The sequence below is a fragment of the Siphateles boraxobius genome, unplaced genomic scaffold (genome assembly GCF_051911475.1).
Source record: "Siphateles boraxobius isolate OS27281-9 unplaced genomic scaffold, OSU_SipBor_1 68, whole genome shotgun sequence".
Classification (NCBI taxonomy): domain Eukaryota; kingdom Metazoa; phylum Chordata; class Actinopteri; order Cypriniformes; family Leuciscidae; genus Siphateles; species Siphateles boraxobius.
In genome coordinates this window covers 15,279,719-15,305,502 of record NW_027509195.1, presented here as the reverse complement: position 1 = coordinate 15,305,502, position 25,784 = coordinate 15,279,719, and the positions used below count along the sequence as shown (strand labels likewise).

At 36.2% G+C, this 25,784-nt stretch overlaps 1 protein-coding gene across 1 annotated transcript in view; it reads left to right on the top strand.

Moving 5' to 3' along the window:
* The first annotated feature begins 729 nt into the window (after positions 1–729).
* The window catches only part of tsnare1 (T-SNARE Domain Containing 1), a 169,999-nt gene continuing 144,944 nt past the window's right edge, over positions 730–25,784 (top strand). The window contains exon 1 of the mRNA XM_077214209.1: positions 730–816. The gene's annotated coding sequence lies outside the window, so the exon portion shown is untranslated. The remainder of the gene's footprint in view (positions 817–25,784) is intronic.

Here is a 25,784-nt window from a genome sequence, read left to right as displayed (position 1 = left end):
CTTGAGGTTGACATGCATTGCATATGCAGACGGTGTGAGTGTGTGAAGGTCAAGGGGTGGCGGGAGTGACATCCTGTTTCACTTAATTCAGTTTCTCTGTGTACAGCCCCACTCCGAGGCTCTTTAACAATTCCGTCCACTTTCTAGGAGAAATGTGCGTGTGTAGCAGGAGGGAATGAGAGGACAGTGGGCTGTCTTTCAGGTCTGTATACTCCTTTAACCCAGAGGCGTTTGCTGACCCACCAACCCCCACACATTCATACACAGGCATGGGCTAATGTAATATTAACAGCCACTCTCTTTGCCCGACCAAAAAAGGTCATTTTCTCAGTTCAGTCTTTTCTACCACTTAATCCTTGTCTTTTATTTATTTCCAGTGAGCCCATGTTAAAAATGTATTTGAATGATTTAGATTATACTATGCAAAGTGAAAAAAATAATTAAAATAAACAAAAATAATCATTTAAATGCATTTAAAAATTCCCATAAATGTAAAAACAATTTTTTATTATATAATTATTTAAAATAATTATAACAATTCCTGCAGTTTTAATGAATATATGAATATGCTGTCACATTTTCTAGGAATTTATATAAGTGATTCAATCTAAATCACAATTAACACCTTTAATGCATTCTTAAAATTAAACTACATATCCCATAATCCCGGGTTTTCATTCAGGTCACATGATTATAAGCAAGGAGCAGATGGTACAGAGTCATGTGATGTTGTTAGCCGGGGTTGAATCTGAGAGGTTCTCCTGCATCTGATTTGAGTGCTAAGGCTAAGTGCTCTCTCAAGAAAAAAAAAATAAGGTAATGTATGACAATTAGCTTTGTTCAGTTTATGCTGTGGTTAAAATGATTTGCTCTTTTTTGCTGAGATTATGTCAGGTGGAGGTCATTGTTTAAGGATGGAGAGGAGGTGAGAAGAAGGGGGAGGGTAGGCCTGAAAGGATGCTCTGTCGTTACCGTGGCTTTCAGAAAGAACAGTGTGTTTTGGGATGATTGCAGGTGATGTAATAAATATAAACATAGTGTCCCATCTGTTATGTGGGCTGAAGACTGTATTTATGAATTTCTGTGTTAGTCCTGAGTTGTGTTTTCTGGTTTATCATGGCTGGATTTGTTTTTGGTGAGCTGTTGTGTGTGTGTGACTTGTCTTCTTCTGCTAGCCAGTCAAATTTGGTTGAATCTTTTGTTGACTTTTCAGCTGATCATTCCATTAAATTCCGCATTATAACTCATTGTTTTCCTTTTGGGTATCTTTTGTTTTGCAGTGTTGTTCAAGTGAACTGAGCTTTGTTTACAATGTTAGTTGTGAACATACACATGATGATAAATGTGTAGATAAATTATAAATGTTGAGAATGCCTTTAAAAAAAAAAACCTATTAAAAAAAACCTATTACTGACTTTGGATTGAATTTGAATTAAAGTGGCAAACACAAATAGCAATTTGAATTTTAGTGTAAGGAAGTTGAAATTTAAAGTTAATTTAATATTTAATATTTAATTTCTATCCAGAAAATCAAAGTTTGTAAAGACAGACTTTGAATTTTGGCTTGACGTAGCTTTAAAAAGCTGCAATGTTTTTCAGGTTATAGGTAAATGGGTTTTACAACCATGGTAAGTGTTTTTTTTTATTTTTTTTATATCTGGTCTTTTGCCATTCATTCTATTATTGCTCTTAATATAATGTTCTCTCTGCTGAGGCAAATGTGAAACTCATGTTTTCAGATTGGTTAAGAAGGAAGTCGTAATTATTATAATGTTTTCTGCCTCTTTAACACAATAGGTTTTTATTTCTATAATTACATAATAGTTTAATACAATTAATCCACAGGCCTTGATTCTATCACATTTTTTATTTATTGCACACTGATAAACAGTTTCATAGCAATTTCCAACATTTTGGGAGAAATATGTTGCTTCCCCATATGGCTAATGTTTATCTACCACAATCTACCTATCACCACATTATTATACTCAAAACACACAGACAGCTAACCACTAACATCTAATAATGGACAAAGCCTTGGGCAACTGAAACTGAGGGCTATACAGAGAAACACTGGGGCTGTCCCATCAATCAGCCCCATACCGAAATCAGCCCCATACCCTAATTCACTATTCCCTACATTACTCCTATAGTCCACTTAAAGAAGCAAATGAAAATGAGTTAGCGAATCGGACACTGAGTGTGTCGGAAGTGGCCAGGAGCTTGTTAAATTTATTTTCAAATGCATTTCGTACTAATCATCAGTTCACGCATATGAAACCGTTTGTAAAAACTGAAGTTTTATTTCAGTCTGACAAGGAAATGAAGTGGCTGTGTAGCTGTACAGGGTTGACTGCACAGACTCAGACCTCTTGTTTTCTGTTGCTGTATATGTTTGTTTACAATTATACTAAATGAGAAATGATGCACGGTCCAGACGGAACCAATCCGGGGTCCGAATCTAGACCATGATCTGCTAATTGTTGACCTCTCTACCGACGCTTCAGAAAATTTTAGTGTTTAAGCTTTCATATGGTACCTCATATGGGAGTGTCTATTGGATGTATAGTGATTCAAAACCATGTCATGAGAGGTTTGATGAGATTTATAAAGCCCTCCCCCCTTTCAGATTGCTCCTACACCCCTTCTGATAAGACTAATTGCAAAATAAGTCAGTTTACCTCGGCATAGATCACATTTGTTCAAGTAGGATGGATCACATCGCACAATCTCATTAATTAAAGCTAGTCTTTTTGGTTCAAGTGAAAGATAAAACACTATAGAAGAGCAGCGCATTCTGGGAAATGAAATTAATTAATATCCCTGTCACGTTGCTCTCTTTCTCCACTTCACCAAGCAAAACTGCTCTGGTCTTGCTGTCAGGCCAAGACAGTTCACAAAGTCCTACATGGGTTTTAAAGAAAACCTTTTTGGCCCCTTTTAGTTCCCGAAGCTGACAGACATCTCTCTCTGACTTCAATTTTAAGAAGCTGATGAGATAGCAAGAACCCATGTTCCCTACACCAGTGTGATTAAAATGCAATTACAACATCATGGTCCACATCTCAGGACCACTTTCATGATTACAATCGCTTTTGATTAGGTTGAGAAAGCAAGTTGACACAATGGCATCATAATTAAGAAGGCAATTGTCACATCTCGAAAAATGGTGCATCGTTGGACATAATTTCCCTGCCAATCTAAAGATTATGTTGTGCTTGCGACTTGGGTAAGATTGGGTTGTAATTACTTGATTGCATAAGTAAGTAACTCGAAATCTGCGTAATTGGACTGCATAGCAGCCGGATGGGAAAGAACCAGGCAGTGATTTAAAATGTGTACCCATGCATTCAAGAGGTTTCACCCAACAAGATAACAAGCCCTGTTCTTTGGAGATGTGTGAGTAATGAGTGGACAAGGGTTAGATCTAATTAAACTAATAATTATTGTAATAAAAAGTGTTTAAAGATAAGGTATGAGACACATGGGGAACTGGTCTAGTCCATGAGGCCAAGTCGTTTCAGCTTTAACATTTTTAACTTGTGTAGCCAGATAATTCAATGAATATAAAAACTATGGTATATATTTGACATATGGTATAGTATATATATATATATATATATATATATGACTGCCAATCAAAAGTTTGAGGTCGGTAATATTTGTTATTGGTAAATTGTTTTATACTCACCAATGCTGAATTTATTTGATTAAAACCCTTTCGTGCATGGTGTCCACATTTGTGGACAGTTCGTTATTTAGGGTTCATTTATCATGGTAATTTTCTCCAAACCACTTGAGGGCAGTGTCAGTAGATTGACAGCAATATTGTAACAGTTGCTACTGTCTTTCATTCCAAAGATGCATTGCTTGTTGACATCATTAATCCAATATGGCTGACAGCGATAGCCAAGTGCCCCAGGCAAATCTGTTAAAATCATTTATACAAGAAGGTCAATTGAGATACAATAATAATAATATTAGTATGTACAGTAAAGTATGATGAATATGTAAGTATATTATAAACAAAAATTTAGAGTAAAATGTAGTTTTTATACACCAAAAACTAACTGTCGACTTATGTGGACGTCATGCAACATTGGAGTCACATTGCATAAAGTCTGATTTCTGTAACCTGCTAGTGTATCTGTTCTATTTTTGCAAATATGTTATGATTGTGTTATATTGTAATAAAACTGACATTTAAAAAATGTATCAACACAAAAAACTATTTAAAATGACATATTACGGCATTGAATGGCAACTTTACACATACCAAAACAAATTAGCATTTTGCCCTCTGAACATATCCCATGAGGACAGTGGAAGTGACAGTAACTAAAATAATAAGTTGTTACAATCAGCAGTGAATGTTTTCCATGAGTTGCGCACATTGCTTCTAGGTTTCCGCATATATGTAACTGTTATAGTTCCTACAATATGTGTTTTATTGTTATTATAACCGTTCGGTTCGTTTGTCTCGGTTCGGTGCGTGTGTGCGTCGCACGGTTCGACGCATGCACAATGTAACCCCGTGCCCGTGACCTCAGACAGTGTGTTTACTTTTCGCGCGAAATAAGAGATGTGTGGACAATGGACATACATATGAGGCTTGTTCGACTTGAACCGGCGCTGCACAGACCGATCGATGAATAACATCAAAGTACCGCGAGAGCAACGGCTCCGTATACTTTTCAATCACTCTCGCAGTAATTTGATGTCATAAACCGATCGGTCTGTGCAGCGCCGGTTCAAGTCGAACAAGCCTACAATAAAAGTGGAGTATGGAGTGCTGCAGGTCTCGTCACGAATAGAAATGTCAAGTGGGAGATATAAGGAAGGCTAACCGGAGTTGGAGGATGTGCCAGCGTCGTATAGCCTAAGTCTTGTGTGGGACAATTTTGGATTTCATGCTACCTATGATATTTAAATATATACAGTGACACCAAGTTTAGATAAGAACTCCAGTCATATGTTTCCAAATACTGCACTTTAATTTCAAGTGAAAAAAATGTATCCTCACTCTCAGGGAATAGAAGCATTGTTGATACTGTTTTTGTGTTGAGGTTGAACTTATGTTTCACTTTATGGTTATGCCTTTGCTATTGTTATAGCCTCATTATAGGCAATTATGTGTAACATATTTTGACTTATTTAAAAGATAGTGCTTTAAGAGTTTCTATCTTTTTCTTTTAAAAACATAAACATTTTGTAAGAGCTACACTGACGTTGACAGTTTGATAAATGCAAGTTAATTTTAATCTTTGTGTGCTAAAAATGCACATACCTGTAAGTCCCTGTAGAGATAGCAATACACATTCTCCTTTTTTGTCAAAAAAACAAAAGCATGTCATCAATGTCTTCTCTCTTGCTGTATCAAAATGTCACCTAGCTTTCCTCAGAGATGGTCTCAATAATGTGCTTAAAGTCAAGTCAAATTCAGTTTGTGCATGATTACATGATATACATTTTTTTTTAATACTGTATCCTGAATTGTGAATAATTAAGCTATAGCCTATATCATATGCTGAAGTAAATTTCTGGAGTGTTAAAGATTAAAAGAAAAAATAACAACAAGAACCGTATAGAACCGAAAACAGTGACCCGAAAACCGTGATATGAAACGAACTGTGGGTTTTGTGAACCGTGCCACCCCTATATTGTAATATTATTGTTTTTAATAACTGAGCTGATATACATAACATAACATTCCATAATAAAAACACAATGCTCCATATTGTCATCTGTGGCTTTATGTCCCATTTTACGCCTTTGTTGCACGTTGTCCACATACGTGGACAGTTAAATAATTTTTAAATAAAAATGAATTTTGTAAAAATGAAAATGGATTTCAATTTTAGCATCATATTAAAGTAATAAAAATAATCTTTTAAAAATCTAGGTAATGTTTTCCATAACTGTAATATTGTGAAATATTTTTTACAATATAAAGAAACTGTTTTTTTTTGTTTTTTTTTTTTAATTTTAATATATTTTAAAATGTGATTTCTTCTTTTGATGACAAAACTGAGTTTTCAGCAGTGATTACTCTAGTCTTCAGTGTCACATGATCCTTCAGAAATCATTCTCATATGATTTGGTTCTCAAGAAACATTTCTTATTATTATCATTGTTGAAAACAGTTGTGCTTCTTTATATATTTGCAGGAACTGTGATACTTTCAAAAGAACATCATTTATTTGAAAGATACAATTTTGAGATATTATAAATGTCTTTACAGTCACGTTTGATTAATTTGTAAAATCCTTGCTGAAAAAAAATAAAAATAAAAAAACATGAACTTTATGTATTGAAGTGGATCAAAACCTTTCATCAAAGTTACATCAAAGTTGGTATTTGAAAAAGACCCGTTCTTGTCTTTGTTCATTCTAGATACTGCAGATGGTTTCAGTAGATGAAATGTCATTTGAATCTTTTTTTGTGATGTCAACCCAAAGTATGAGGTTATGGTTCAGATCTTGTTCTATTAACCCTGTGTGTGTTAGTAAAAACTACCTTAACTTGTATTTTCCTTAGGCTACATTCAGACTGTCAGTCAAAATCCGATTTTGGTGCTTATCCGATTGAAATTCGATCAGATTTAGCTACTGTGAATGGCAAAAAAATCACATGAAATGTGATTTTTACACATCCGTTTCAAGTTACATCCATATGTGGTTTGAAATCCTATTCAAACGCATTTCTGGAAATCTGTTTCAGTCTGACTGATCTGATCGTATTTCACGCCATCTGATCGTGACTTTCTCACGCCACTTAAAACAAACGTTAGAGGTTGCTATAGGAAACAACGCTGTCTTGTTGCAAAGTGCCAGATGAGCAGAAAATGACAATATAATGGAAACATATTTTGAAACCGTTAGAGACGACCAGCCTCCTACGGTTCTGCTACTGCCTCAGAAGATGCAGTAGTCCAGTGCAGGGGCTATACATTGTCATGTTGTAAAATTTAAATAAGACGACATCTTTATTGCAAAACCATGTTGCGGTTGTTGTTGGTTTTGGCGTATGCCTACCAGTGCAACTTCATTGCCATAGAAACCATATTCCGGAAAACGAAAGAGCTACATGGACACACAAATCGGATCTGAAAAGTTGCGATACACCATGTGGACATCAATAATTTTAGATCATATTCCAATCGGATACACAAATAGTCGGATTTGGACTGGCAGTGTGAACGTAGCCTTACAGACACAATGCTAGTTGCATTCACCTTGGCCTGTTATGCCTCAGCTCAGATATCCCAGAGATTTGATAGTCGTCGACTCCATTTTTGTCACCTCATGTGATTAGAGGAACCCATTGATTGTATCATATTAGTTGAGTAATTGATTGTAACTGGTTATTAACCTCTAAGAACTTTATGTCCAGTGTGCCATTGAGTGAGGACAGACCTTAATCACTCACAAATGGCAGCCATTAATGAGATTAGTTCCTGGTTCTGCTCTGTAACTTTATTTGTTCCAGGAGGCATTGACAAGGGCATCCAGATGCTGAAGTTTACTTTTCTGTGAATTGATTTCACCCCCCTTCCCCTTTCTGTTTAACCACATTCTTTCTCACCTTAATAAATATGCTCTTACTGAATGTAAACTACACAAAAATATGACTTTTTAAATACAGCGAGATATCACTTTCACAATCCAGGATTTTGAGCTTGAATGTGAAGCCAGATCAGATATGATCTCAAAAAGACATTTTCTGGCTTTGATTATAGATGAGATTGCAGGAGATCTGAGATTCAATACCTGCACAGCCAATCTGTTTTATAGATAAGGCTACTGCACACTGTTTCACTGTTTATGTGGTATACACCACTGGTTATTACTTTCATAAAGCTATTCCAGAGGATGACTTTGTTATCTGGTAATGCTTAAAGTGTAGCATAATATAACAAGAGCCAAAGCCCAAAATAGTTTCTGCACATTATCAGATGGTGCATTGAAATGACACACACTTTGACAGGTTATGGAAAATGGGCAAATAATGTGGCTCATCGATGGCAGATTTTACCATCTGTTACAGTACTTCACAGAGACTCACCAACACATGTATGGTTTAAACAACATCTCATAGCATGTACTAATGAACACCTGCATTTTTTTTTGCAAGTCAAACTTTGAGTCATTGTGGCTTTTTAGATTCATCTGCAAGTGCAGACAACACTAATAAAACAAAAGTGCCATTGTATTACTATGGTTTTGATGTTAAAGGATTAGTTCACTTTCAAATAAAAATTCCTGATAATGTACTCACCCCCATGTCGTCCAAGATGTCCAAGCGAAACGATCGGTCATTTTCTAGAAAAAACTTTTTAACCACAAATGCCCTTCTCAGTGGCGGTTCTAGACCATTTCAACTGGGGGGGCCAAGCTGGGGCCAGTTGTACTGTTAGAGGGGCCAGTTACATTTAGACCTTATTGTTGTCATATCATTTTCTGCACTGCAGGCATTAACAGGCAAAATACCATGTTTATAATCCTTCAACAATGCATTTGCATTTCCATTATATTTTTACATTTGCATTAAGCCTACATATTCAGTATTAGTCACAGTAACTGTAATTGACATGATGTCCTTCTTTCTCTTAATTTTGGTGAGAACTATAGAGCAAAAGCAATGGGGACCAAGAAGCTTATTAATTCATTTACTGAAAATAACTGACTTGCTAGGTAACTACTAACTGTTTACAGGGTTCCTGCACACTTTTTAAAGCCACATCTAAGGCTTTTTAAGACCTGAAGAAATCAAAATTCATACCATTTATTAGGGGTGTGCAATATTGACAAAAATATATCTCAATATTTTCAATGTTTTGTTGATGATTAGATGATATTTTACTGATTGTGTTTTTGTGCTGGTGACATGGCTGATATTCTATGCAGTGGTCAGTTAACAACAGGGACCGAAATTAAATTTTTTATTAATTTTTTATTAATTTAATTTGCCACCTTAAATTGATTTCCAGGGGCATTTTTACCTATATATGGACATTCTTTCTAAACTTATTTAGAGTTATGAATCACATTTTATGTCAAATACTAACATTCAAATTATACAGTAATTATACTTATTTATACAATAATACTTAATTATACAATAATTATACAGTACCACTGTTACCAGTCAAATTAAATCATTTAATCAAAATCCATCTTTGCAGTGCAGTCTAGAGGTGACACAGAAGCGGCATTAATATATTAACACTCCATTTATAATTGCATAAATAAAGCTATGAGATTTTTTTTTAAATCAATATTTAAATATGAAATGATTTCTAATTTTAATGTTTTAATTAAAGGGTACTTTAAATATGAAACTAAAACCGCCAGTAGCCGGCGGCAAGTCACGGTCTTAATAAGTGAGTTGAGGGATTCATTCATTCAACCGATTTGTTCAAACGGCTGATTCATTCGGGAAAGGAGCAAGTGATTCCTTCAAATCGCGGATTTCAGTCAATAAATCATCGCTTTCTGTTGCATTGAGACTCTGCTACGGTTTCATTTTGAAATTCTAGTCGGCGAAAAAAAGGGAAAACAAACAATATTGACAATATTGTGTCTAAAAAGTAACTCCCAATGTTCACCTTATTGTTAATTTAACTGTTGTATAACATCAATATCACAGTTGCAATTGTGCACGGGAAAACAGCACTCTTGCTGATCTGATATTCTAATATAAGAACATAATATGATATAAATATAAGACATAAACTAATTTGGGGACATAGCCTACCTATGAACAGCACACAGCAGTGAAAGGACGATAGACAAATGCGATGTCAGCTCACAGTGCCTCGTATACAGTTAAAACATTACAATATCATAATAGACAATACACATCGCACACTCGATACGCACAAAGAATGAACTTGCAACTGAACTGACATTTACCAGCTTTCTCCTTCTCTCCTCTCTCGCATGCAGGAGACAGGCGTTATTCTGCCGCGATTCCCGCGAATGTGATGCGAATTGTCACGTGAACAAGCAAATCCACAAATAGAATAATAATAAAAAAATACGCATACAACGATAACAACGATAACAAAAAAAAACAGTTTTGTAAAAATTATTTCACACTCCACATTTAGGGGGGCCACAAGGGGGGCCAAGCTTGTTGGCCCCCTGGCACCCCCCCTCTAGAACCGCCACTGGCCCATCTTGTACCATCTCTGAGATGCGCCACGCATTACGTCATCACGTTGATATGGTCACGCGTGACATCGTTAAACATCAAGCATATTAAGGACCGTTTTAAACAATAAACTGACACAAATCCATATAAATATGTGTCATTCAACATACAATAACTTTGAACGGTCCTCATACTCCAAACTTGTAAACACTGGGTCGGTACTTACGACTACGTTACGAGTGACCTTTCCAACGTGATGACGTAATGCGTGGTGCATCTCAGAGATAGTACAAGACGGGCATTTGTAGTTAAAAAGTATCTAAGTATATAAAGTATATATATATATATATATATATATATATATATATATATATTTTTTTTTTTTTATATATATATAAATGACCGATCGTTTCGCTAGATAAGACCCTTATTTCTTGGCTGGGATCTTGTCGAGCCTTTGAAGCTGCACTGAGACTGACATTTGAACCTTCAAACCATTGGTTGCTATTGAAGTCCATTATATGGAGAAAAATCCTGGAATATTTTTCTCAAAAACCTTAATTTCTTTTCAACTGAAGAAAGAAAGACATCTTAGATGACATGGGGGTGGGTAAATTATCAGGAAATTTTTTTTTTGAAAGTGAACTAATCCTTTAAAGTACATGCAAAATTCAGAACAATGATATGCATATCATTGATATGCTAAGTACTATTTCGGGTAACACTTTATTTTAAGGTTACATAGTAATAACAGTGAACTAGTATAATTACAAGTAGCTAACCCTAAACCAAACCCTAACCCTAATCACAACTTTACATGTAGTTAATTCATATTACTCAGAACTTATTTGAGTACGTACAATGTAACTACACCACCTTAAAATAAAACGTAACCCTAAATCGTATTACCAGTGTTGAGCAGAATACAAGAATGTATTAATGGCTGAATTCTAAATACTCTCTCTTAAATGTAACAAACTTATTTTGTGGACAATATGAGAGAAGTGTTTCAAAAGTATTGTAAGTAACACAATTTTATCTGAGATAGATTCTATTTTTGATTCATTATATATATATATATATATATATATATATATTATTTTGCAACCATGCATATTACCATGTGATGCCATCACTGTACCACTGTGGCAAGTTCAAAGAAAGACATATGAATTCATTCCATTGACTTGTATCAACCTTTTTTTTCCTACTACGATGACATTGTCGTACCCTGCCAAAGAAACGTCCTGTGTGTCCTTCCTTATCCCATTTGGGCCAGATATGCCATGAGTATGTTGGATTGTGGGAAACCCATCACCAGGATGTACTGTAGCTGTAGGGAGAAACATATGTGGTGTGAGGAGAGAACCAGAAGGTTGGAACTTGGAGGTCCAGTGTACCATCTGTTTCACTCCCCTTCATGAGCCAGGGAGCCCTCGGAGCTCATAGTGAGATCATCTCTCCCAAAGTCCAACCCTGAAACAGCTTGTAATCCCAGAGGGATGGTCATAACCATGTCCAGCAGTGGCATACAGCACTGGCAGCGAAAACAGCCTTAGGTCCAGTGTAAATGTCTACATACATCACATGCCATCATCTCATTAAATGGCAAAATTGCCGCCATTATGCAAAAAAACAAAGATGACTTACCCCAGAAGCTCATTTTAGACCCAAATTGCTATGTTCTTATGAATGCCATGCTTACACAGTGTAGAAATATTTAATTATGCCAATGCATGGCCTCAAGTTTTACTTTGACATGCGGTTCCTTCCACAAATAGAAACAAACTTGCATTACTGTTTTGTTTTATTCTGAGCTGACATTGAGTTAACATTCTTTTTTTTCTGGACAATTTATACAGTGAAGACTATGTAGTATTATTTTACATTTGATTACTCAATTGCTGTACCTATTGTTAGACTTACCTGAAAAAAAAATAAAGCACCATTTATTTAATTTTTATCTTTGTTTTATTGTATTTATCTATGCTAGTAATTTGTTTATTATTTTCTATGCAGATTGACTCCCCGACAAAACCACTCCAATAATTCTAGAATGATTAATTCTTCCCAAATAGAGCTATTAGTCTGGTGAAACTGTGACAATGACTGGTTATTTATGCAAGAGTAGGCAAATTTCCTTTCGAATTCATTTGAATTTATTTGTATAACGTTTTACCATACACATTGTTCCAAAGCAACTTTACAGAAATAGGACAAATAAAAAAACTACCCTTTGCATAAACAATACATTTATTTAAAGTCCTTTTACATAACATTGATCAGTGTTATGTACGTTAGTAGGTACATTTTATTAATATAGCGTTTCATTTTTGATCACTTGTTTTGCATTTTAAATACACTTTTGAGGAGTGTCAGCCTCTCTTTCCTCCTCTGCCAATGGTTGTTTGTAGCCTGCTGTGTTGGAATATGCCAAATAATCTTGCATTTTTCACCCAGCTCTGCAACATTGTTTGTGCTTGAGGCTAACATTGTCCAGACACCCAGACTCGCCATTCAAACTCTCTCTCCCCTCCATTCCTCTTTATAGCTCTTTTCCTAGCTCTTTTGATGTGGTGACTTGTCCTCGTACACTGTTGGTACACATGTTGACTTGCTGAGACGGTTTTACTTTTCATTCCCACATTCTGAAATTGAATTGAAATGAGTAAGACTGTGTTTAGCCCCTAAGCGTCACATCAGTGGACTCCTACCACATCTCCTCTGATTGACCTCACCATGCGCTACTACCCAAAATAAAGCTGTAAATGTAGCGTGCAATGTTGTTTTTGTTTCAGTCCGTGCAATTGCAAACTTTCTTTAGCTTCATCATTTTTTTGTATACCTTTTTGTGTGAGTAATATTTATGGAAGCCTATTTCTGTGACAATTTTCATGAGCATGCATTGTTTTTTTAAATAGATGTATTTTAAAGCTGGATGAAGTGAGCGTGGATCCATTAAAAGCATTAACTCAGCATACACAAGCTATGTGCCCGTTTATCTGCTGAGTGAAGCAAAACACCTAAAAGGAAAGATTGTAAAGATATAATTTGCAGCTAAGTGCATCTGCATAACAAAGTTCTGTAGCTGCATCATTTGCGCTGCTGTCCCATTATAAATCTAGAAATGGTCATGAACCATTTTTATGTGTTTCCAAATTTCACATTATGTGTGCAGAGTTTTCCCTATGGTTTTGAGATTGTAGTAGAAGCAATTAATCTTCATAGCATATCATAAAGTCATGTATAAAAGCAGCTACAAAAGCATCACCGACTTTGCTGTTTTGATACAAAGGGCTTTGTGGGTAATTTAGGCAGCGGCCATATGCAAATGGACTGTTGCTTGTGGGCTTCACTCAGATGATGGCAAATTGGTCTATCTCGAATTTGAAAACTTTCCAGCCGGGATATGGTTTTGTGTGTCTTCCATTCACAGTGGAAAAACTGCAGAAAGGGCCTTTGGATCCCAGGTGACTCATTTTAAATAAATTATGTGGCAGAATATGTTGATAAAGCCAAATGACACATAAACAGCAGAGCCAGCCTTGCCTTATAACTCATCCAAATGCACTGAGAGGTTTATTGAAAAAAAATAAAAAAATTTGTGCCCAGTCATTTTCGAGCTCTCTAACAAATGAAATCATTAAGGTACCTGTGCTCCACTCCCTTTCTAACTCTCCTCCTAAATTCTCCTCTCGCCATGTGGACAGACTGTTTATAAGTGTTATTGATACTTACCTGGCACAGCTGTCTTCATATCTTATAAATGTGACAGTATCATCAAAAACAAGCCAGCCCATCTTTTCTAAATAGACCAGCTGGTCTTATACAGAATCAGCTGTAAAAAAAAAAAACGAAAGAAAAAAGAACACATCATCAAGAACACTCTGTCTGCTCAACCACTTCTATTTTTTTAGGTGCTGCAGTCCACAGACACAGATTTGTATTATGTACGCTGTCCGAATCATTAGGTCTCAATCACTAATAATTGCGTATAAGTTTTCTTATATGCAATGAATCCAATACAAAATTTCCAACGGCTCCAATTTACGCTCATTCTGATGTTGATGAATCCAGATTACTTTAAATGAGAGAGAACATGAGCGCAGGTGATAATTATCATGATACACGCCCAAACTATCACCATATATACGTGCTTTCCGGACAACCTATAGATCTCTACAACTCACTGCACACATATCATTTTACTCTGCAAAGATGCTGTCTCTTCTGAAAGCATTCACAGAGTAAAGAAAGTATGCCATTCACAAAACCGGTTGAAACACAATAAACATTTTCTATGAATATGCAAATTAGCCCCGCCTCCACTCGCTCACACCAGCTCAGAGATCCACACGATGACATGATTGGTTACAAGGTAATTTGTGACGTCAGAAACACCAGCGATTTCAAACATCGTTTTTGAGACTGTCTTTGGTTCACTGCAGTTTTAAGGAGAAAATACTCAGCAGGTGTGATGATTTATAAATGTGCACATGGTTTGTCTTAAAACATATAAACAACATTAAAAGCTTGATTTTCACCACAGGTGGACTTTACCAAATACAACTTTTTATTTTAATAATGTATATGTTAATATTAACATTAACTAAGATTAATAAATGCTGTAGAAGAAGTAGACGTTCAATCTTAGTTCTTGTTAACTAAAGTAATTAACTATCTTTGCAATTAAATTTAAAAAAAAATAGTGTGATGAACATTTTTAACATTCACAATGCTGTAGAATTTCCCAAAAGGCTTTAATTTTTGTTTATTGCTTAGTGTAAAATAAAAGGACAAGTCAAAATGATCTTAGTTAGTTAGTTAACAGCATGTCACAAATAATGTGCATACATACTCTTTTACAAATATTAGAAGTATATGCTTGTACAGTAAACGGAATATGAAATCAAATGCAGACACATTATTGTCATTTTAGAAAGTCTCATAAGTGCTTTTGACTTTGCCTTATGTGCCAAACAATACTGCTCTAAAGATAAGCACCTCTGGCATAAAAGAAGCCGACGCAGGCTAATAATTTTCCCATTGTACTATTTTCAAAGCCATGTTTTTCCCAGACCTCTTGTTAACGGCCGATTACTTGGAGAATTGTGTTGAGCTATCCGTGGATATCTCTACAGAATCCTGCTAGGGAATTCTCAGCAAGCTACGAGCGTGAGATAGAGGGAGAGATTACGTTTCGCATCCTCCCCCTCATTAACAAGCTTGTTAAAAGGGCTGTTTTGATGATGGAATTCCAAACTTGTTTGTTCGCCAGTTCCTTTTGGTGGCTGATTTGGAGACAAATCATGAATGAAAACATGACCCGGTGTGCTCTGTGAATAATTGTGAAACAGTGAGTAATCAGCTTAGCCACTGCTTCCTTATTTTATCTGAAGGGGACTTGTTAAGACTTTAAAGATTGTATAAAAGTGCTCACTAGTGAAGCAACGCTGACATCTCTCTACTTCCTTTTTGGTTGTATGTTGAAATGACGCTGGTGTGTGGTAAATGTGTGAGTGCTGTGAAGTGGTGTGGTGTAAAAAGGGTGAATCACTCGCACTAGCTCACAGACATGACTTAGGCCGCATCCCGGTATACATTCATCGATGATGACCATTTGCTCTGATGGAGGTTATTTTTCGTCGAAAACTTGGCAATGATGGGTGGGTGAGTGCATGTGTCCTTCACTCTCTAGTTTTGGGACTGAATGTCAACACGATTTGAGCAGAGACTTTTTGAAGGGGCAGCTTTAGAGATTGAAGTTTTTAAAATGTAACTAGCAATCCCACTGTTTGCAAGGCTTGCAAGAATAACATCCGGCCCACATCTGGTACGTGTGGAGTCCACTTATACCGGATGTTGGCCAGATCTGGGCTGACACCATGTTGCTGTCTGGGATATTTTGTGCACCATGTTGCCTAAATGTGATGTTCCAAACTCAAGATTAATAACTTCCCTTCCAGTTAGAGGGATCGTTTCATACCAAAAATTTTAATTTGGTTATCCTATTCACCCTCATGTTACTTTTTTTCTAATGAAACATATGTTTTACAGTGTCCAGGCTGTACTTTTCCATACAGGAAATGTGAGGTGAAAAAAAAATAGATAAGCACAGATGGAAGCACTACGGCTGATAAGATCCAAAAATGAGGGGAAGATGGTGAAAGATGTCTCTAAATTGAATCTAAACACTTTATTGTATGTGTCACGTACTGCTCCGAGACACAAAGGTTGAGGATCCAAATGCAGTTTTATTGAAAGGGTAATCCACAATCGAAGTCGAAAACAGGCAAAAGTCATAAACACTGGGTAATCAGTCCAAACTATAACAGGGTCAAAGGGGTACAGACAAAAACAGGAAACCAAGAAAACCGGACAGAAGATCGAAAATCAAAATAAAGAAAACGTACTCGGTTATTAACGTAACCTCGGATCTCTCTAGAAGAGGGAACGAGTACTGCATAATATCTTACGCTATGGGGAAAACCCATTTTTCCACGAGATATTGAAGCCAAAAATTATCCTTAATTTTGAATTCATGTAAAACGCGTTGCAGCAGCATGCAGACATAGGCAAGACGGCTTGCGTGCCTATTGAGTGACCTGTGGCAACAGCAGCAGCCTATCGAGAGAGGCCCTGCGTGACGCCATATCCAATGGGGTATAGGGATATATATCCGAAATAGGCGTGGCCTTGACCTATAAATATAGCTCAACAGGCTGATACAAACTGGTTTTTCATCGCCGAAGCGAACCAGAGCATGTTGTAAGCACGGCAAGATACGCAGTACTCGTTCCCTCTTCTAGAGAGAACCGAGGTTACGTTACTAACCAAGTACGTTCTCTTACGAGAGGTTCTACGTCACGTCCCACCGAAATAGGCGAGGCCTTGACCTATAAATATAGCTCGACAGGCTGATACAAACTGATTTTTCAACTGGCATCTTTCTCGGCGCCTGCACTCCTGGCCGCTGACTTCGCAGGGAATGACAGAAAGAACCAGGCTTATATAGGGTGAGCAAACAAGATGAGACACAGCTGAAAACAATGAGTGCTAATGAGTCCAGTCAGAGAATTATGGGAGATGTAGTTTGTGAGGGAATGACAATAGCCTGTTTTGGAGTACACTCTGGTGGCTCTCAAGGGCACTCCAGCTGGTGACCGTTACAGTATGGCTATGCTCTTATTTCTTTTTTTTTTCTTCTTTTTTTTCATCTAAACATTTGTAAGATTTATTCCTGAACAGTTTTGAGATAAAGTGATCATGTTTTGTCACTGAATAATCTTATGGTGGCATTTTATTTTATACTCATGTTCCCCATGTTCATACTATGTACTTATTACAGTAATAACTACTAACCCTGAAGCTACCCCTAAACCTAACCTTAACCCATATAGTTACCTTATATTATCCAGTACTTGGTAAGTACACTGTAAGTACACGTAAGTGCAATCATCTTAGATATTGTTTTATTAATGTTTTTTTTTTTCATTTTTAATAGGGGACACAATAATTAATTTACATATGTACAGTAAAACAGAATTTTTTTTAAATAATTGGGACCCCTTCAAAATGGCCCCTGGTGGTAAAACATTGGTGGTTTTTTTTATTTATTTTTTTACAATTTATAAACTACATTTGTTGTGTGATGGACCTGTCTCTGGTCTATATTTAGGCTTAGCTTTTTTCTTCTCTTTTTATTTTTATGATTGAGAGCCTAGATCAGCTAGGGCCGGATCAGACCTGCTTTAACATAGCAGACAAGCATTTAGCATGATAAAACATTAATATTAGATCATGATAATTGGTTATTAATTATTTTAATGATAGTTTTTTTTTTCTTTTTTTCTTTTTTTTTTTGCTGGGGTTTCCTTATTTTTCCTGCGTCAAACAAATGACAGCCTCATGTGCTTTGACGCACATTCATGGCACCATGTCAAGCTGCTGTTCCCTTTGCTGCATTGTTATATTTAACAGTAGGCGATGAGCAGGCCCACACGAAATATGTGCCCACAGAAATCTGCAGACAACCACAGAACTGGAGCAGCCGTCATTCACAAAGACATCCCTTATACCTTATGTTTTTTATTAAATATTCTGGCTTATCAGCTCTCATTCAATTTGATTTCATAGTGTTGTTATTATGACATATCTTCAATTAAATTATGGCCAGCTAAATAAGTACATTTATTCATAGGCCTGTATGTAAATCAAATGTACCTTTCATATCAATCTCTTACTGGGATTTTGCTATATCTCAACAGTGATTTCATTTGTTCAAATAATTTAAAAAAATAGCCCCAAATCATCACATACCCTTCACCATACCTAGAGATTGGCATGGTGTTATTTCAGTTAGCCTGATAGCTGGTTTGATTTGCATTGAGAGATGATCTTATGGAAAGTGACCCATGCCAATCTCTAGGTATGGTGAAGGGTATGTGATGATGTGGAGCGATTTTAATTCCAAAGGCCAAGGGAACTTTATCAGGATGCATAGTATCCTGGATCCATGAAATAACTGGCCTTTAAAAATAAAAATATGCCTGCCTCATTGGGAATTTAACATAGGGTTGTCCTGACTTATGCAACATGTATTTTAAGGAAGGACATTTATTTATTTACGATACATTATTCATTCACAAAGAAAAGTGGTGTCCTTAAAGGTTGGATTTTTCCAATTTTTTTTAAATTAAGGCATTAAGATCAATTTCAAAAAGATGATTTTTTTTATTCCTCTATTTAATCAACTTTAGCATGGGTGTGTTCACTTATGCTAAGCACTGTAAATAAGTTACAATTTAAAAGTAAATGCACATGGTTGTAAATCTTCCCTATAGCTTCCTCTAATGCTGGTTTATACTGCCCCAACAAACACCAACATTTTAAATATTGAAGATTGATTTTGGATTTAGAATATGGGACAAACATATTTTTCACACTGCTCTAACAATCCCACCAAATCTCCTGTTTATTGGTGTTTGTTTTGGGCAGTGTGTCATTTAATTCCATTTTAACCATATGTGACCCTGGATCACAAAACCAGCCACAAGTAGCATATGTGTGTGGCAATAGCCAACAATACATTGTACTGTATGGGTCAAAATTATACATTTTTCTTTTATGCCAAACATCATTAGGATATTAAGTAAAGATCATGTTCCATGGAGATATTTTGTACATATCCTACCGTAAATGTATAAAACATTTATCTGTGTAAGTGAATGCAGCACAATCGCAAACATAAATGGACAACTTTCAAGGCGATTTTCTCAATGTTTAGATTTTTTTTGCACCCTCAGATTCCAGATTTTCAAATAGTTGTATCTCGGCGAAATATTGTCCTATCCTAACAGACCATACATCAATGGAAAGCTTATTAATTCAGATTTCGGAATCTTAATTTCAGAAAATTGACCCATGTGGCTGGATTTGTGGTCCATGGTCACATATCTAAATCCATTTCAGGGAGTTCTGCAGTTTTTCCTCAGTGTCCATAAAATCCATTTGGGCATTTTGATGAGGTAGTCACGTTATACATACACAAGGATCCTTTGGAATCGAAACAGAGTTGCATGAAGATTTGATTATCTAATGTTCAGAAAGCAACAGAATGTGTTTGTTCAATCCTCTTTTACAGTGTTAAATATTGTTAAATTGAGTGTTTAATTGAATTCCTATACATGCAGTTCAGGCAATTTTATGTTTATGTAGGCTTTATAACATGTAATGGGATACAATGATTTCACAACTGTATAAAAATATAAAGCAGCACAACTGTTTTTAACATTAATAATAATAAGCAATGCTTCTTTAGCATCAAATCAGCATATTAGACTGATTTCTGAAGGATCGTGTGACACTGAAGACTGGAGTAATGATGGAGAAAATTCAGCTTTGCCATCAAAGGAGTAAATTACAATTTAAAATATAACAATATTTCACAACATTATCTTTTTTTCACTGTTTTTTTTTTTTATCAAATAAATGCAGCCTTGGTGAGCATAAAAGACTTGTGAAAAAAATCATACCAACCCTGAAACTTTGAACTGTAGTGTATGTTAATGTACAATTAAAACATTTCAAAGTGTTAGGTCATGTTTTGTGCTTATACTGTATATACATATGCACTGTAAACATCATTGCTACATTTTGATAACATTTTAGGGAAGTTGTGCTTTCTATGATATTTTAAAGCAGTCGCCACTGTGCTACACACTAGTATTATGAAAAAATAGCTTGTTGCTTATATCCTGAAAAGCAAAGCTATTTTTACAACAGCTGGGCTAGCTACTGAAAAATGCAGTCAAACCTGTTAGAAAATGCGGTCAATCCCAAACACTGGCAGTATGTAGCCATATAGAGTGTTTGGCCAGATTGAGAGTGACTGGCCTGACATCCCTAATGCCTGTAAATCACTCCGTAAAAATATGGATTACAGGCTTTAAGACTGTGCACCGCTGGTGTTTACGGCCTCTATGAATGATATGGTACACACACACTCACATAAAACCCTCAGGTTGGCACACTGTTTCTGTGCGTGTGTGTGTGAGACAGAGAGAGAGAAAGTGAAATAAGCAGGCCATGTGACAGCAATGTCCTGAGTGTTCCGCTTTGTGACTGTGCTCTCGTGCTGTGCTAAGCCTCTCTGTGGTGATAATGGGAGACGGGCGGGTAGCGGAGTGAAGGGACAAATTCAGAATGAGAGGAAGTGATGAAGCATTCTGTCGGCCCCCTGTCGGCCCACAATCCTGCACGGCCTCTGATGGCTGTATTTATTGCCGGCCCACTTCCACCGCCCCCCTGATAACACGCATTGACAAACTCTCTCTGCCACACTTGCTCACCACACACACGAAAAGGGACAGAAGACACCTCAATGGCAGCTGTGGGATGACACATATGCCCCCCTCCTTCCATTATTTCCCTGCTCCTTACTTTCTGTTTCTCACCTCAAATCACCTTCTTTCAAGGTCTGACTACAGTGTGAGCTCCTCTTCCATTTTGCAGATGTTTTTCTTTTTTCTTTTGATAAGCTGTTTTAAGAATACGATTTTTAAAATATATTCTTGTATTATATTATGTGCATTTGTTTGATAATGGCCTACCATCAATGAGTTTTATAAAACCTGAAAAAAGATTACATGTATTTTTAAATTTGCTCAAGGCCTCTCATTTCTGCAGGCAGATTTATTTTAACCCAATCATTCAAGTTGTTAATACCTGTCAAAAAAAAAAAAAAAAAACATGGTTTATTATTATTAGTATTATTATTATAAAGTCATTATGACTGCTATATATTAATAGCAATAATAGTATTAATAATACATCATATATAGTAATATCATAGTAATAATAGTTTAATAATAATTTATTACATACATACTTTTATTTTATTTATTTTTACATATAATATAAAATACTTTAAAAAAACATTAACATACAATTTATTATTGTTATTATTATGATTTACATATGATAATAATAATAATAATAATAATAATAATAATAATAATAATAATACATTATTCATAGTAATTAATTTATTATAATACTTATTATTATCGTCTCTCTCAACACTCTCTCTCTCTCTCTCTCTCTCTCTCTCTCTCTCTCTCTCTCTCTCTCTCTCTCTCTCTCTCTCTCTCTCTCTCTCTCTCTCTCTCTCTCTCTCTCTCTCTCTCTCTCTCTCAGCTGTCGATCTCAGTTTCTGTCTTTGGAATTTACACACGTTTCCTGGAAAATACAGAGGTTTTTTTCCAGTTAATGAGCTTAATTACCATATTACCTAAGGTTATATATATTTTTTAATTTTTTTTGTGTAATAACTGTTGAAATAAAACAACACAAGATTAAATCCATTTAGCTAAATGTAAAAAAATAATATTTACATATGATATCTACTAGATCGAGTATGTAACTTTATCTACGTAATGACTTCATTGCAAGGTTTAATTACTAATGGTGTATACCATATATGTATTGCATCCTGAAACGCCCAAGTACATTTTATAAAGACAGTTGGCCATGTCCTTCTGTCCCTTCCTGTCCAGTCACATGATTAGAAGAGGAACAGACAGCTGTCTAATTGTGAGTGACAGACTGATCAACCTGAGTTAATCAACCGCTGTGTTTCATATATGACTGACCTGTCAGTCAAATCTCTGCCCGGTCCATCCAGTCATGATGGAAGTCTTTGTGACATCAGACAGAGGGTGGAAAGGTTAGCAGAAATAAGCTCTTGTTTTATTACCATCTGAGAACTCGGATACCGTTAACACCTTCTTTTAACATTTTGCCAATTTGATCACAAGCTGATCTTACTGTAGCTGAACTACAGTAATTGAAGGTTTTGTTATTCAAAAGCGTAGTTAGTCGAAAACATGTCTTATTTGGTGTGTAATAAGAATATCATGTTTCCAAGTTGAATTAAAGGGATAGTTCACCCAAAAATGAAAAAATTTACTTACTTATTTACTTACATTTACTTACCCTCACCCTCACCCTCATCATTTACCGACCCGTCGCCAGACCTCAGTCTTAAGGGGGGCATATGAAATGTATGGGGGGGCACAATTATTATTAGCCTACAGTATGTATATTTATAATAATCAACTCTAGTCTCGCAGCACGTAATCATCACGTTAAAATATAACCTACAGCAATATGACCAGGTAGCCTAGCCTACGCCACATTGCACAGAAGCAATGTTATGAATATCCATAAAACACTTGACTACACTACATATTAGATGTAAAACTAGACGCATCTCTCAAACATTGCATTTTAAAGCAGTCAACAGAGGGATATGCATTGCCATGACACACACACACACACACATACATACACACGCACGCACGCAAATACACTCGCACAGATACTTTGAGTGGAGGCAGCGCTGTCCTCTCTCCAGTCCCAGTACAGCGGGAGGAAGCGTTTCTCCGAGCAGAACCTCCTCATCAAAGTATCATTCCACTCGGAAGGAACTGAAGCGAGTAAGCCGGCGAAAACTCGTTTTGAAAACGCTTTCAAAAATGCGCGGTAACTGTTGAGCAGCTTAGTTGTATGTCACGTACGTAGCCTAACGTTCTTTTGTAAGGCCGTGATAGGCTGTTGCAGTGTAGATTCCCATCAATCAAACTAAATCACACCATTGTTTCTTTATATTTTTAATATTTTAATTATAAAGAATGCAACATTAATGCAACACAAAATTAGCAACTCTGATATTATTAAAATTAAATTAAAATTAAATCATCTGTGCCTCAAGTGGGGGGGCACAAGCATTTTTGGAGGCGGGCCCGGCCCCCTATGGCCCGCCCATAGCGACGGGTCTGCCCTCAAATTGTTTCAAACCTGTATGAATTGTTTTCTTCTGCTGAACACAAAAGAAGATAGTTTGAATACGGGTAACCAAACAGTTGATGGGCCCCACTGACTTCCATAGTATTGGGGGAAAAAACAAAACAAAAACACAATCATGTTTGGCCCATCAACTGTTTGGTTCCTGGCATTCTTCAAACTATCTTCTTTTGTGTTCAGAAGAAAGAAATTCATGCAGGTTTGGGTGAACTATCCATTTAAATGAGAAATAACCATCAACGGCAGCATTGCAATTAGACTTAATTTATGTGAGCTGTGCAAGCTAGAACAGAAGAATAATTTTTTTTAATAAAAATATAGTCAAATATAGTCAAAACAAAAATAGTCAAAGTAAACATCTCCTCGGATCTGAGTGAGCATGAGCAAATCATTGTCTGGGCTCGAAATCAAGAAGCACAGAAATATTTTATTGCTGCCAAAAGTAATTAATCTTCCCGCTCTATGGAAATTAATCAGATTATTTGGCCACGTGGCCCGGCAAATTTCATCTTCCATCTCATTCCTCCCGCAGGCTTGGCCACCTCGCCCACCTTCACTCTCAGAAACAACACAATCTTTTCAGCTGAGACATCTGTCATTATCTCCACAGGTCCTCACACTTTCTTTTGCACTTTTATAGTTTTGCATGCAAATCTTGCTTGAATCTTCAGAAATGCCTGATAATAAATGTCTAATTATTTAAAATGTTTAAAACTTTTTTTGCTTAATGCGTAGTTCAACCCAAAATGAAAACTGTAATTTACTCACCCTCATGTGACTACAAACTGTATAAATAAAAGTTCTGTCATGAAACCCTAGATGACGCAGGCTAATAGGTCCTTTAACTCAACCTGCTCGTAATAACATTGCTATCTATAGGGCGCAGATGATTGGTTCCTGCTGTATCAGTAGCCAATGAGCTCGCTGCTCAACCTTCAAATACGTGTGTAGAAATTGTCTTAGCAGTGCAGCGCACTTTCAGAAACCCTCCATCTTCCCCAGCTCCACCTGTATAGATCTGCTACGGGTAATTCATGTTTGCTTTATTGTACAGCAGCAGCATGCCTTACTTGCTCACAGCAGCGGGTCTTATATGTATTGGCAGTAAGTTGTTATTACCTGAAAATTTTGAATAGCATAAAAATTCTTCTTGACTACTACAGTATGACATTATTATTATTAATAATAACAATAACATTATTGTTGTTGTGGTTATAATTAACAAGCAAATTATTATTTTATTATTATTATTATTATTTATATTATTATTGGCCATTTTAGCAAACTATTTACACTCAGTCCATAGGTGTGCAATCTATTAAAATATTATTTAATCGCTTTATTTGGCTGTCTATTAATTTGTTTAACTAGCACTTCAAAAATTGTCACTTTTAGTTTATCCTTCTATGACGTGGGTGAATAATGACAGAATTGTCATTTTAATTCCACCTCTTGTTAAAAATGCAAGAACTGTTGAAGTTTCATTTCTGTATTTGTCATGCATGATTCATATGATGACATTTGATGCTGTGTATGTGACATAATGGTACAGTAAACGCTTTCATTAAGCAGGTTTGTTATCTCACTGTACACACTGTTCTGAGGGGTGAGGGGGTCGACAGACATTTTCCCAATGCATTCTTTAACCTTTTTAACCATGTTATACACCCCTCACAAAATTATTACGGATGCAAAAGGCCAATGCAGATGACTGAGCAGTTCGCGAGGACTGATTCATGTTGAGTAGTGTAACTGTGTCACAAGGGGTTTAATTCATGCTCACACTTACACACACACGAAGTACATGCCACTGTGGGGTGAAGTCGTGCCACAGATGCCCCATATCAGTTCACACCTTCAGCACTTTGCTAATGAATGTAACTGACACACAGTCCCAGTGCATGGATGAAGTAGCACATGAGCCCCTGTTAATTGCGCACTAGGCCCCATGAGTTTGACGGGTCAGAGTTTAGATGGGTCAAAACTAAAGGTACGTTTACATGACAATGATATGCTTAAAACTGAGTAGTTTTCCTTTGAGTTTTTCGCGTACAGACGACACCATTGTCAAAACGATCCCCATTAACACGGACCCGCGAAAAATACTAAAAACTCTGTATTGTGCTGCCAGGCTATTAGATGGCGATGAAACACTATAGACTGAACACGTAATACGCATGTGCATGACATCATCGTCTTTAGAGATTTGCGTTTTTGTTGTTTACGTGGAGACCCAAAAACTTGCACTTTGAAACCCGTTTTAA